The sequence below is a fragment of the Oryctolagus cuniculus genome, chromosome 3 (genome assembly GCF_051225735.1).
Source record: "Oryctolagus cuniculus isolate XC-2025 breed Fujian yellow rabbit chromosome 3, ASM5122573v1, whole genome shotgun sequence".
Lineage (NCBI taxonomy): Eukaryota > Metazoa > Chordata > Mammalia > Lagomorpha > Leporidae > Oryctolagus > Oryctolagus cuniculus.
In genome coordinates, this window is record NC_142869.1 from 61,824,652 (window position 1) to 61,838,213 (window position 13,562).

At 39.7% G+C, this 13,562-nt stretch overlaps 1 protein-coding gene across 5 annotated transcripts in view; it reads left to right on the forward strand.

The window, feature by feature from the left end:
- Window positions 1–13,562, forward strand: part of SESTD1 (SEC14 and spectrin domain containing 1) — a 150,882-nt gene that overhangs the window by 7,637 nt on the left and 129,683 nt on the right. The window contains exon 1 of one of the 5 annotated variants that reach the window (XM_070070584.2): window positions 1,464–1,590. The exons of the other annotated variants lie outside the window; for them this stretch is intronic. The gene's annotated coding sequence lies outside the window, so the exon portion shown is untranslated. Of the gene's footprint in view, window positions 1–1,463; window positions 1,591–13,562 lie in introns of those variants that run through there. 5 annotated transcript variants of the gene reach the window in all.

The window sequence follows — 13,562 nt, forward strand, 5'->3', positions numbered from 1 at the left end:
ATATAAGAGAATAGATGTTTCTTGTCTTCAATGAGTTTATAATCTAATTAGGGAGGCGATGAAGGAGGAAACCAAGTAAAAGGACAGAGGGCTCTTAAAGCTTGTGCCTGCTCTTTGTAAAATCAGTTTTACTGAACTGGGCTCTGGTCAGGGGCCATAGAACTCTCTTGAGGCATGCCGAACCCTTTGAAGGTTGCAAGTTGTGTGTATTGTGGTCATTATATGCAGTTCTTTTTGCCTTATAAAAATGACCATTCTCAGTACCAAGCATAGTTTCTTCTGAGTATTTTTCTCTTTATCTCTTGGATGGTAGATTGAGGTTTCCTCTTTGTGATGGCTACTACAAAGCCACATCAAGATTCATGGCCCACAGTGGAGCTGATAGATGGGTTTTATGTTGTACAGTTTTTAACCTTTTTCTTGTCGCCAATTTTTTTCTTCATTCTGTGCTTTTAGTTCATTAACTTTTTGTAGTCCATGTGTTCTTTTAAATGTCTTTATCCTGTTCAGAACAAAATTGAGTATAGAAATATAAATAAATGTACATGAAATCCAGAGAGGGACATGTCATAGTGAGCAGATAAATGTAATAGGGCCCAGATATGGCAAATAGGTTTTCTTTCAGGGGCCAGCTTTGATGCATAGTGGTGACTGCTCGGAACACTGCACTGAGAGGTTGTTGGAGGCAACATCTGGCTTCAGTGAGAAAGGGTACTATGATTATTGAGTGATGTTTGCTGTCATGGGTAGGAGTAATGATGACATGAATGCTTGTATTAGCTGTTCCTGCTGTAGATAAAATATACAGGATGCTAAATAGCACAGTAGGTGGGTGGCTTTTAAGTTTAGAGCTCAGGTTTGCAGGGAGAGATGTGGATTTGAGGAAAGAGCTGGTAACTGTGGGATTGGCAGTCAGACTGGTTCAGCTAAAATACAATGTCTGTAGTGTATTAAGGAAGAATAAGGTTGGAGTAAAAAGTGAAAAAGAGGGTTTGGGAAGCCTTAACAAGCAGATTGAGATTAGATTATGTCTTTTAATCCCCTAAATATTTTTTCTGAGTAAGCGCCATCATTATTTCCACAGTGTTTGTCTTAGTTCAGGTCCTTGTCATTCCAAGAGTTAATTATTTTTGAGTATATAATATATTCACATATTTCAAAATTTAAGAGGTATAAGAGGATCAAATAAAAGGTATAAGAGAAACACTTTTATTCCCATTCCTTAGCTGCTGAATTCTGTTGTCCAGAGTCAACCTGTGTTATCAGAGTGTTACATATTCTTCCAGAAATATTTTATGAATACATACATCTTTCCCATCCTTTCAGTACAAATGATTCTTTAATCCCTATGCAATACTGCTTCTTCCGTATCCTAACACTTCCTGCATATTACTTTTTTTATTTGTTAGAGGGTTTTATCTTTGACAGGCTTGCTTATGTTTTAAAATAAATTTTTTGCTTTGCAGCAATTTTAGATTTACAGGAAAGTTGGGAAAATAGTACAAAGATTTCGCATATACATCTCACCCAGCTTCAGTTCCCCTGACATCTTACTGAAGTACATTTTTCAAAACTAAGAAGCCAGCTTTGGTATGTTACTGTTAACCAAACTTTAGACTTTACTTGGATATCACCAATTTTTCATTCTCGTTGCTTGTTTTTCTATTCTGGGATCCACCCAGATTCTAGATTGCATTTAGTTGTCACATCTACTTGGACTCCTCTGACAGGTTCTCAGTCTTGTTTATGATGGCCTTGGCAGTTTTGAGTAGTTTTGGTCAGCTGTTTTATAGAATATCTCTCAATTTTTGTCTGGTGTTTTTCTCATGATTATGATGGGACTGCAGATGTTTGAAAGTAATACCATGAGGCTGAGTTGTCTTTCTCACCATATCACTCGGGGAGTGCCGATAATTTATGTGACATCACTGTAATGTTAACTTAGATCGCTTGACTGCTGTGGTGTTTAGTGGGTTTCTCTGTTGTGTAGTTACTACTTTTCCCTTTTTATACTGTGTTTTGGAAGAGAGTCACTAATTTTAACATATCCTCAAAGTGAAAAGGAGAACTAAAAAATTTTTAAAAAGAAGTTTAGTATTCATTTAGGTAGATGTACCATTTATTTTATTGTAACTGTTCCTCTGTTGATACATATTTTGGTAGTTTAGTATCTTACAACAGTTAAGAAAACAAGCTTTGGAGCTATACTGCCTAAGTTCAAATCCTGGTACCATGCTAGCAATGAGACCTTGCGCTACTTTTACTTGGCCACTTAGTACCTCCATCTTTACAGTGAGGATGTTTATAGAAGCTGTCTCATAAGATTGTTGTGAAATTTTTCTTTCTTATGTTTTAAAAAATTTGTTGTTGGGAGTATTTATTGAACTATACTAAGTGCTAGGTAAGTGTTTGCTATTAAATTTTTATTATTAAAATTTTTTCATTACAATAATATTGTAGTCAATTCTTCTACATGTTATTTCACACACAGTGGTGGAGGCAGGTGGCACAACTGTAAGATAATTCCTAGAAATGGGGTATTAAAGGTACTTGTGTAATTTTGATAGTTATTGACAAATTTACCCCCATGGAGGTTATATTTTGTACATTCACTAGGAACATATGAGAATACCTGTGTTTCTGTATTTGGTGAGCTATTAAGTTTATTTGATCTTTGCCAATTTATTGGTGTTTTCCTTTTATTATGAACTAATTTGGGCATCTTTTCACTGAGCCATATATGAGCTTAGATTTTGATGCTGTTTATTATGAATCCACTTGTGCTTCATCAGCTGACCGGGAAGTGATAAAGATGTTTGAGGAACATTACTACAGAAACCAGGTCTGAAAAGGGCTAGGGGCCAGCGCTGTGATCTAGTGGGTGAGGCCGCTTCCTGCAGTGCTGGCATTCCATATGGGCGCTGGTTTGAGTGCTGGCTGTTCCTTTTCTGATCCAGATCTCTGCTGTGGCCTGGGAAAGTAGTGGAAGGTAGCTCAAGTCCTTGGGCCCCTGCACTTGCATGGGAGACCTGGAAGGGGCACCTGGCTTTGGATCGGCGCAGCTCCAGCCAGTGCGGCCAACTGGGGAGTGAACCAGCAGATGGAAGACATCTCTCTCTCTCTGCCTCTCTTTCTCTCTCTGTGTAACTCTGACTTTCAAGTAAATGAATAAACCTTTAAAAAAAAAAAACTTTTGAAAGCAATCAGGGTGCTACATTTGCAACCCCAAACAAGGAAGCTGCAGGGGTAGGGGTTGGGAGGAAAGGTTTCAGTTATATCAAAGTAAAGCTCAAACAGAATTGGTCTGACACATCTTTTATGATATACATCCTTATCATTTTGCAAAATATTTCGGCATGAAGTAAAATCAGTTTGCATATATAATTGTAATTAGCATTACATCCAACTTTAGAAGTTTTTCTTTCCCGTTGTGTTCTCTAGTGTGTCTGATTGTTGCCAGTCAGTAGTTTTTTTCTGATGTGTGCTGCTTGATGTTATCATTAAACTTTGTCCCTTGCCAAACCTCAGTCCCCAGCCTTCCTTGCCCCCACTGTAAAAAATGAAAAGGCTGCGTGATGTTTTTATCAGGGATGGGGTTGCAGTGGTGGAGATGGCTTTGCTCTTCCCTTGAGTTTGAGTTTCTGATTTGGGAGTCTGGGAAGGCAGCCTGCCCACACATGCATCCTACCCACACATGCATCCTAGGCCTGCTCCATCCACATGATCAGAGTTCATTTACCCCTTTCAGGATGGAGGCGACAAGAACACTGGAGGGGAGGGAGCCAGAATTAAAAGAAAAAAACTCATTCACTATGTTGAAAAAAGGAAAGGGATATCAAACCAGGAGAAGCAAGTAGATACTATGAAATGAATCTGGGTTCTTGGAGTGTGAGGTTAAAAGACTGGCCAAAGAAAGGAGAGCTTAGGTAACCTGTTTCCTTTCTGTATAGAATCTTCCAGGTTTGGTAAAAGTACTAAAGCAGTTTTTCTAGTGGACTCAGAAAAATAAAATAACAAAGAATACCCTGTTCCCTCAGTTAAACCTAGCCAGACCTATAGCCAAAAACTCCACCTAGCTGCCTTCAAATACAAAATAAGTTTGTTTAAAAAGCTGTTCAGTCTTCAAGTGTTTTTCTGTTTTGATAGGAGAAGTTGGAGACACCAGACTCCTTGGGCAAGAGATACAAGGATCAGGTAGAGAACTGAAAAGATAAGGGAAAGGGGAGCTTAAAGGAGCTCAGAAGACAAACATGGATTTTTAGGGTTTATGGTAGGCCTTAGGTTATATTTACTTACAGACAAATAAATGTTTTAGTCTAAATAGTTCCTCCTGTTGGGAGTACATCTTGAGTTTTGGTGATACAAAAGCTACTTTCTATATTTAGTAGTATAGGATTTATATCCTACTTTTGAAATACTTGAGAACTACAAGATTAGAAAGAAAGTGAGTGGATGTTTTAGGGCGTTTGAGTTAAGCAGACAACATTTAGATTGTGATTAATTCTTTCCTAAACATACGGTTTCTGTTGAAATGGCATTTGTGTTAGATTGCTTTTGTACATTGTTAGACTCTTGAAGCCTATCAGTTACTTACACCTTAGTATGAATCATTGAAGCAGATAATTACTGCTTTTTTCATTATTCCTTCCACTGGCATCAGTATCGGAATAAGAGATAGTTTAATATTCTGTTGCTATTTTTAGTCCATTCAGACCACTAAAACAAAATACCATATTTTTGGTTGTTTAGAAACAACATAAATTTTTTAAACTTAATATTTTATTTATGATTTTGCTGAGATGACATTTTTAATTTACATTATAATCAAAGCTTTAATGGCTCTACTAAATAAAGAATTTAACAAATAAAAATTAAAAAGACCATAGCCCAGACAAGGAAATAGTCAAATACTATAAACAATAATCAAATGAAAAGATGAATGTTTTAGTTTTCCGAGTTCAGTAGTCTGTGAAGTCTGAAATTAGGGTGCTGGCTATTTTGGTGTCTGCTGAGGGTCTGCTTCTTGGTTCACAGGTGGCTGCTTTCTTGCTGGTTCTTTACATGACAGAAGGGACAAGGGAGTTCTACAGGAATTCCTTTCTTTCTTTTCTTTTTTTTTTTTTTAAGATTTATTTATTTGAAAGGCAGAAGAAGAAGAGGCAAAGAGAGAAAGGTCTCCATCTACTGGTTCACTCCCCAAGTGGCCACATTGGCTGGGGCCAAGCCCTGCTGAAGCCAAGCGCTTCATCCAGGTCTCCCATATGGGTACAGGGACCTGAGGACTTGGGCCATCTTCCTCTTCTTTCCTAGCTAGGTGCATTAGCAGGGAGCTGGATGGGAAGTGGAGGAGCTGGGACTTGAACTGGCACCCATATGTGATGCTGGCACTGCAGGTGGAGGATTAACCTAGTGTGCCACGGTGCTGGCCCCAGGCCTCATCTCTTAATACTTTTATTTTGGGGTTAGGATTTCAATGTATAAATTTTAGGGGGACACAAACATTCAGTCTGCAGCACGTCTCATGTGCAGGATCATACCAGACAGTGCATTGTTGCACTGAATGACATTTGAGCGTGGAGCACAGCCTGAAGGGAGGCACTGGGTTTGGAGCCATGAGAAGTGTGGCTTAGTTTAGAACCTGGCTCTGCTTCATCAGTCTGTCTACATGGTTGATATCTCTCCCTCCACCCCTATGTTATCTTCATGATTTGTCTGCTTTATTTCAGATCATCCAACTATTATAAAGTGCAAAAGAGGTTTCAGTGAGGTTGTCTACTCATCTATAGCAAGGCAGAGTTTCTTTTTGTAGCCATATACTCTCCCTTCTCATTCATTCTCATTCTCCTTAATATCCAGTAGCCTTTATTCTGTTCTCCATTCTGTAATTTTGCTTTTAGGAGGGCTGTGAATGGGATCTTAGAGCGTGTATCCCTTTGAGGTTGGCTTCTTTCATTCTGTGTAATTCTGAGGAAATTCATGCATAGATTATTCTGTTTCTATGCTGTAGGTTTTTTTTTTTTTTTTAAAGATTTATTTATTTATGCAGAAGTCAGAGTTACAGAGAGAGGGAAGCAGAGAGAAAGAAAGAGGTTTTCTATCTGCTGGCTCACTCCCCAGGTGACCATAATGGCCAGGGTTTGGCCAGGCCAAAGCCAGGAGCCATGAGCTTCATCTGGGTCTCCCACATGGGTGTAGGGGCACAAACACTTGGGCCATCTTCTGCAGCTTTCCCAGGTGCATTAGCAGGGAGCTGGATTGAAAGTGGAGCAGCTGGGACTTGAATTGGTGCTCATCCTCTGTGCTACAATGCCAGCCCCTACCACAGTGTATTCAGACATTGAGGGACTGCTAGGCTTTTTCCAGCTTTTGGCTACTATGTCTAAAGCTATGCTATTCATGTATAAATATTCATATATAGATTTTTTTGTGAATTTGACTTTTCATTTTTCTGGGATGGATATTCAAGAGCGCACTTGCTGGGTTGTATGATTTGTGGCACGTATGGTCTTCTTTTTGTTAAGTGTCCATAATGTGTTCCAGAGTGGCTGTACATTTTAAATTCTAACAGTATATGAATAATATAGATGGAATTAAGTCTCATCCAAAGTTGATGTATTGGGTACCTAACCTCCAGTACTTCAAGAAAGTGACTGAATTTGGAGATAGAGCCTTCAAATAGGTGACTCGAGGTGCAGTTAGGCCTGTAAGTTGGTCCTCAGCCATCTGGCTGCTGTCCTTAAAAGAAGAGGAACTTTGGATACAGAAAAGAGGCAGTAGGGATGTATAGAGGAAAAACCATGTGAGGACACAGGGAGAAGCTGACCATCTGAAGGCAGAGGCCCCAGAAGAAACCAAATCTGCTGGCCCCTTGATCTTACACTACTAGTCTTTAGATGTATGAACATGGATTTCTTTGTTCAGAACACCCCAGCTGGTGCCTGATCACACTAGAAGACTAGACAATGAATGATCCAGTTGTTTTACATCCCTGGTAACATTTGGGTTTTGACTCTTTAACTTTCGATAGATGTGTAGTGATATCTCAATGTGGTTTTAATTTTTTTTTGGCAGGCAGAGTTAGACAGAAATAGAGCCAGAGAAAGGTCTTCCTTCCGTTGGTTCACCCCCCAAATGGCTGCTATGGCTGGTGCTCTGCGCCGATCTGAAGCCAGGAGCCGGGTGCTTCCTCCTGGTCTCCCAAGTGAGTGCAGGGGCCCAAACACTTGGGCCATCCTCCACTGCCCTCACGGGCCACAGCAGAGAGCTGGACTGGAAGAGGAGCAACCGGGACTAGAACCCGGCACCCATATGGGATGCTGGTGCTGCAGGCGGAGGATTAACCAAGTGAGCCACGGCGCTGGCCCCCAGTGTGGTTTTAATTTGCATTTTTTTGGTGGCTAATGATGTTGAACTTATTTTCCTGTGCTTATCTGTCTTCTACATTTCCTCTCTGGTGAAATATCTGTTCGTGTCTTTTTGCCCATTTTCTATTTGAATTGGATTTTTATTTTGTTTTTACTATTCAGAGCATTCTTTTTATTTTCTAAATACTAGTTGATTATTAGATATGAGGTTTGCAAATATTTTTTCCTATTCTGTGGCTTATCTTTTGATTCTCTTTACATGGATTGTTCACAACTTCAAAAGTCTCATTTGAATGCCAGTTTATCATTTTTTTCCTTTATGGGTTATGCTTTTGGTTTTAAATCTAGCTTAGCTTTAAATCCTGACAATTTATTACTGAAGTTATCCAATTGAGGCTATGATTTTTTTTTCAGTTAATTTAAAGTTGATTTTGTTTGAGAGGCAGAGAGAGAAAGAAAGAAACCTCCTGTCCTCTGATTGTCTGTAACTGCCTACAACAGCAGGAGCTGGTCTAGGCTGTAGCTCAGAGCTAAGTGCTCATTCTCACAGATGATTAAGACCCAAGTACTTGAGTCATCACCTGCTGACTCCTTGGGGCACATTAGCAAGAAGCTGGATTTGGGAGTGGAGCTAAGACTCAAACCCAGGCACTCAATATGGGATGTAGGTAGGTATCCCAAGTGGTGTCTTAACTCCTTGATCAAATATCTGACCCTACGTTAATTTTTGAATAAGGTTGGAGACTGTTTAAGGTTTAGTGATTTTCCTATGGATATCCAGTTGTTCCAGTACCACTTGTTGGAAAGTCAGCCTTTCTGTACTGAATTATTTTTATACCATGGTGGAAAAGCAGTTGGGCATATTTGTATGTTCATTTCTGGGTTCTCTGTTCAGTGTTGTTGATTTATGTATTTTATCTCTGCAGATACCTCAGTCTTTATTACTGTAGGCATGTAAGTCAACTTTATTCTATTCCAAGTTTCTTTAATTAAAAAATTTTAAATTTATTTTGAAAGCCAGAGAGACAGAGACAGAGATATCTTCTGTCTTCTGGTTCACTCCCCAAATGCCCATTGCAGCTATTGCTGGACCAGCGGGAGCTGGGAACCTGGAATTTAATGTGGTTTACCATGTGGGTGGCAGGGACTCAAGCACCTGAGGTGTTATCTGCTACCTTCCAGGGTGCACATTAGTAGGATGTTGATACTGGAAGCACAGATGAAACTTGAACCCAGGTACTCCAATAAGGGATATAGGTATCCCAAGTAGTGTCTTAACTGCTGCTGCACGTGCCCCACCCCCACTCCATTTTAGAGTAGACTAGTTATTTTGCCTTTCTATATAAATTTTAGAATAATCTTTTAAAAAATATTTTTATTTGTTTGAAAGGCAGAATGAAAGAGAGGTTGAGATGGAATGAGGGAGGAGAGAGAGATTTTCCATCTGTTGGTTCACTCTGCAAATGCCTGCACCATCCAGGACTGGGCCAAGCTGAAGCCAGGAGCTTGGAATTCCATACAGATCTTCAACATGGGTGGCAGGAACCCAAGTACTTGAGCTGTCACCTGCTGTCTTCCAGGGTGTGCATCATCAGGAAGTTGGATTGGAAGTGGAGTGGGTCTTGAACCCAGACACTCCAACATGACATGTAGGCATCCTAACTGCTGAGCTAAACACCTGCCTTAGAATGATATTGTCTATATTTACAAGGCATCTTGATGGACTTTTGATGGGAACTGCTTTTAATTCATATGAAAATTTGGTGAGAATTGACATCTTTATTATACTGAGTATTCCAGTACATGAACATGATATTTCTCTCCATGATTCATGGATCATTGATTTCTCTCATTAAATGCATTTTTAAGTTTTTAGCAGACAAATATTACACATGTTTTGTTCAATTTAGAGCCAAATACTTGATTTTTTGAGTCATTATAAATGGGGTATTTTTAATTTTGTTACTCATATGTTCATTGCTAGTATATAGAAGTACAGTAAAGTGTTATATCATGTGACCTTGCTGAGCCCACCTATTAGTTCTAGAATTTTTGGTAAATTTCTTGGGATTTCCTACAAAGATGATTTTGTAATCTGCAGATACCAACATTTTTATATCTTCTTCTTTTTTTAATCTCTCTATATTTTATTTTCTTTTATTGTTATTGTACTGACTAGAACTTCCAGCACTATAATGAATTGAGATTAGTGAGGGGGCATCCTAGTCTTGTTCCTTATGTTAGGGAAAAGCATTCAGTCTCTTACAGTTAAATAATATTAACTATTAAGTTTTTTTCTGCAAGTTCTTTATCAAGTTGAGGGAGTTCTCCTCTTCATATTTTTCTAAGAGTTTTTTTTTTGGGGGGGGGGAACAAGAATGGTGTTGAATTTTACTGATTGCTTTTCCTGCAACAATTAATGTGATTATGTGAGTCTTCTCCTTTAGCATACCAATATTGTTAGTAATATTGATTGATTTTCTAGTATTCAATAACTTTGCATCCTTAGAATAAACCCTGCTTGATCATGTTGTATTATCTCTATATATACTATTGGCTAATATTTAGTTTAGGTTTCCTATGATTATATTCTTGTCTGTGTGGAGTTGGTATCAGGGTAAGACATACTTCAAAAAATGGAATGGAGAGTGTTTCCGGCTCTTCTGTTATCTGGAAGAGATTGTATAGAATTGGTGTTAATTACTATTTAAATATTTGGTAGAATTTTCCAATGAAATCATCTGGGCTTGAATTTTGTAAGTTATGAATTAATTTTTCTTGCTAACTAAAGAACAATTAAAGCATTTATTTCATACTAGGTGGGTTGTGGCAATGTGTGGTTTTTGAGGCAGTGGGCCATTTAATCTGAGTTGTCAAATCAAAGAGTGCAGAGGTTCTCACAAGTCTGCTGTGATAGCCCTGTTTCATCTCTGATATTGGTAATTTGTTTTTCTTGTTCCTTTTTTTTTCTCCTTGCTTTGGGTTTGTTTTATTATTCTCTTGAGGTGGGAGCTCAGATTATTGATTTGGAATTTTCCCTCTTTCAAGCGTCTGGATTTAGTGTTATAAATTTCCTTTCAACATTGATTTCGCTCTGTTCCATACTTTTCGATATATTGTATTTTCATTTTCATTCAACTCAGTGTGTTTTAAATTTCCCTTGAGACTTCCTGTTTATCCCATGGGTTGTGTAAATTTTTCAGTGTATTTATTCAGATACTTTTTGTACATTCAAGTAATTCCCAGTTGTTTATCATTCATGGTTCTTTTATCTGCTTCACTGTTTTGCTGTTGAGCTTATTTACTGAGCTTTTAAAAAATCTTGTTATATTTTTCTATTCTGAAATTAACATTTGATTCTTTATGTCTTCTATTTTTTTGCTGAGATTTTCTGTTTCTTTGGTGAGCTTTTTTTAAATTGGCATTAAATATGTTCATAATTGCTCATTGAAGCATTTTTATCATGGCTGCTTTAAAATCTCTTTCAGATTATTCTAACTGGCCCCCATGTGCGTTCTACTCACACTGCAGGAATAGGGATACAAGGGAGTGTGGGCTCATTAGCAGAAGAAAGTCATAGGTCCCTACTTGCCCCTCTCTGATACCATCTGCTGGGTGTATCATTCAGACTTTTGAGGGTGAAAATCTCGACTTTCCACTTGGCTTTGGCTAGCATGAGTGTGAGTGTGGCCATTACTTTTTTTGTGGTATTTGACTGGAGTAGACTTCTTACTGCCTAAAGGTTTTTTTGTCTTGCTGACTGCCTCTCCTTGTCATTTAGGATTTTTCTTGTCATCCCCAGTTGGTGTTACCAGATTGCTACATTTTCAGCTGCAAATGGAAGAAAAAAAATGAGGCAGAAGGAAAACCTAGGGAGCTCACACTCGGGATATTTCATGAGTCCTGAGTCCCTAGCTGAGCTGCCTTTTTCTCTTCACTTTTCATGGACTTAGGCTTGTTTTATACATATTGAGGGCTTTTAGTTGCACTCAGTGAGAAGAGTGGGAAAAATACATTTTCAACTCCCAGAAACAGAACACGATTTCATTCCTTTTAAAAAATACCTCCAGTGTTTTCATTGGCTGTAGAATAATGTCTGAGTTTGTTACTTAGTCTATTATTTGGGAACTTTCTCACTTTATACATATTCTTTTTTTTTTTTTTTTTTTTTTTTTTTTTTGACAGGCAGAGTGGACAGTGAGAGAGAGAGACAGAGAGAAAGGTCTTCCTTTGCCGTTGGTTCACCCTCCAATGGCCGCTGCGGCCGGCGCGCTGCGGCCGGCGCACCGCGCCGATCCGATGGCAGGAGCCAGGAGCCAGGTGCTTTTCCTGGTCTCCCATGGGGTGCAGGGCCCCAGCACCTGGGCCATCCTCCACTGCACTCCCTGGCCACAGCAGAGGGCTGGCCTGGAAGAGGGGCAACCGGGACAGAACCCGGTGTGCCGGCGCCGCTAGGCGGAGGATTAGCCTAGTGAGCCGCGGCGCCGGCCACTTTATACATATTCTTAGCTCCCCTCTCCACTATGCATTTCCAACTACTACCGTTTGGCTCTATTATGACATATTAGTCAACTTGCTCTTCTGTTCTATGACATTCTGCAATTTTACTGTCCTTATACATTGCTTTAAGCAATTTGTTCTGCCTGAAATGCCCCAGTGCTTCATCTCAAGGCTGTATCTACTATCACCTTGTAACTTACAGGCTGTTAAGTGTTTACATCATGAATTGTCTCAGAGGATTTGAATCTAGAATTATTATAATATGTCACAGTACTATGTTCTGCACTATAGTAGTTCATTCTTTAAAAATTTCATTTTTATTTTCATTTATTTGAAAGACAGAGATTGATCTTCCATCTGTTAAAAATTTAGTTCCCAAATACCTGCCAGCATCTGGGTCTGGGCCAGACCAAAGCTGGTGGCAAAAACTCAGTCACTTGGGCCATTACTTTTTGCGTCCTAGTGTGCATATCGGGGGGGAAACTGGAAGAATTGGAAGTGGAGCCAGCTCGAACTTAGGCCTTCCCATTTGACATGTGAGTGTCCTAAGAAATATCCTAACTGCTGCCCCAAATTCTCACTCCTCTGATAGTTTCATATTCCTTTATTTTTTTAATTTTTTAATTTTTTCTTTTGACGGGCAGAGTGGACAGTGAGCAAGAAAGACAGAGAGAAAGGTCTTCCTTTTCCGTTGGTTCACCCTCCAATGGCCGCCACGGCCGGCGCACTGTGGCCAGCGCACCACGCTGATCCGAAACCAGGAGCCAGGTGCTTCTCCTGGTCTCCCATGGGGTGCAGGGCCCAAGTACTTGGGTCATCCTCCACTGCGCTCCCTGGCCACAGCAGAGAGCTGGCCTGGAAGAGGGGCAACCAGGACAGAATCCAGTGCCCCCACCGAGACTAGAACCTGGTGTGCCGGCGCCGCAGGGGGAGGATTAGCTTATTGAGCCGCTGCGCCGGCCCATATTCCTTTTGAAATAAGGTAATCACAATTTGAGTTGTTATAATAGTTGTATCACCAACAGCTGACTGTGGAGGACCTACTTTGTTCAGTATTCTACTTAAACGTTGGAATATTAGATAATTTAAATATATTTAATTGATTAATAGTTCTTTAAGAATAAAGTGTTAATACTTCTAACGGATACTTTTAGTATTTTAGTGTATATTAATAATTTAAAGACCTGGTCAGTGCTTTTGAGTCCTAAGTGCTTATTATATTAAATTATGGGAACTTTGAAATAATTCCTGAGACTGGCCTTGTGGTGCACTGGGTTAAGCTACCTTCGCCTGGGATGCTAGCATCCCACAGGAGTCCCAGGACAAATCCTGTCTGCTCCATTTCCAGTATAGCCCCCTGCTAATGTACCTGGGAAAGCAGTGGAAGATAGTCTGAGAAGTTGGGCCCCTGTTCCCAAGTAGGAGACTTGGATGGAGTTCCAGGCTCTTAGCTTTGGCCTGGCCACTGTTGCCGCCATTTGGGGATTGAACCTGCAAGTAGATGATCTCTTGCTGTCTCACCTTTTCTCTCTCGAACTCTGCCTTTCAAATAAATCTTTAAAAGAGGAGGAGGAAGAAGGGAGGAAGTGAAGGGGAGAGAGAGAGAAATAGAAAATGAGATAATTTCTGTGCCCAGGTTCAAACCCAGAGATTCAGAACAGCTGTTTTGGAGTGTAGCCTTGCCACTGATATTTTAAA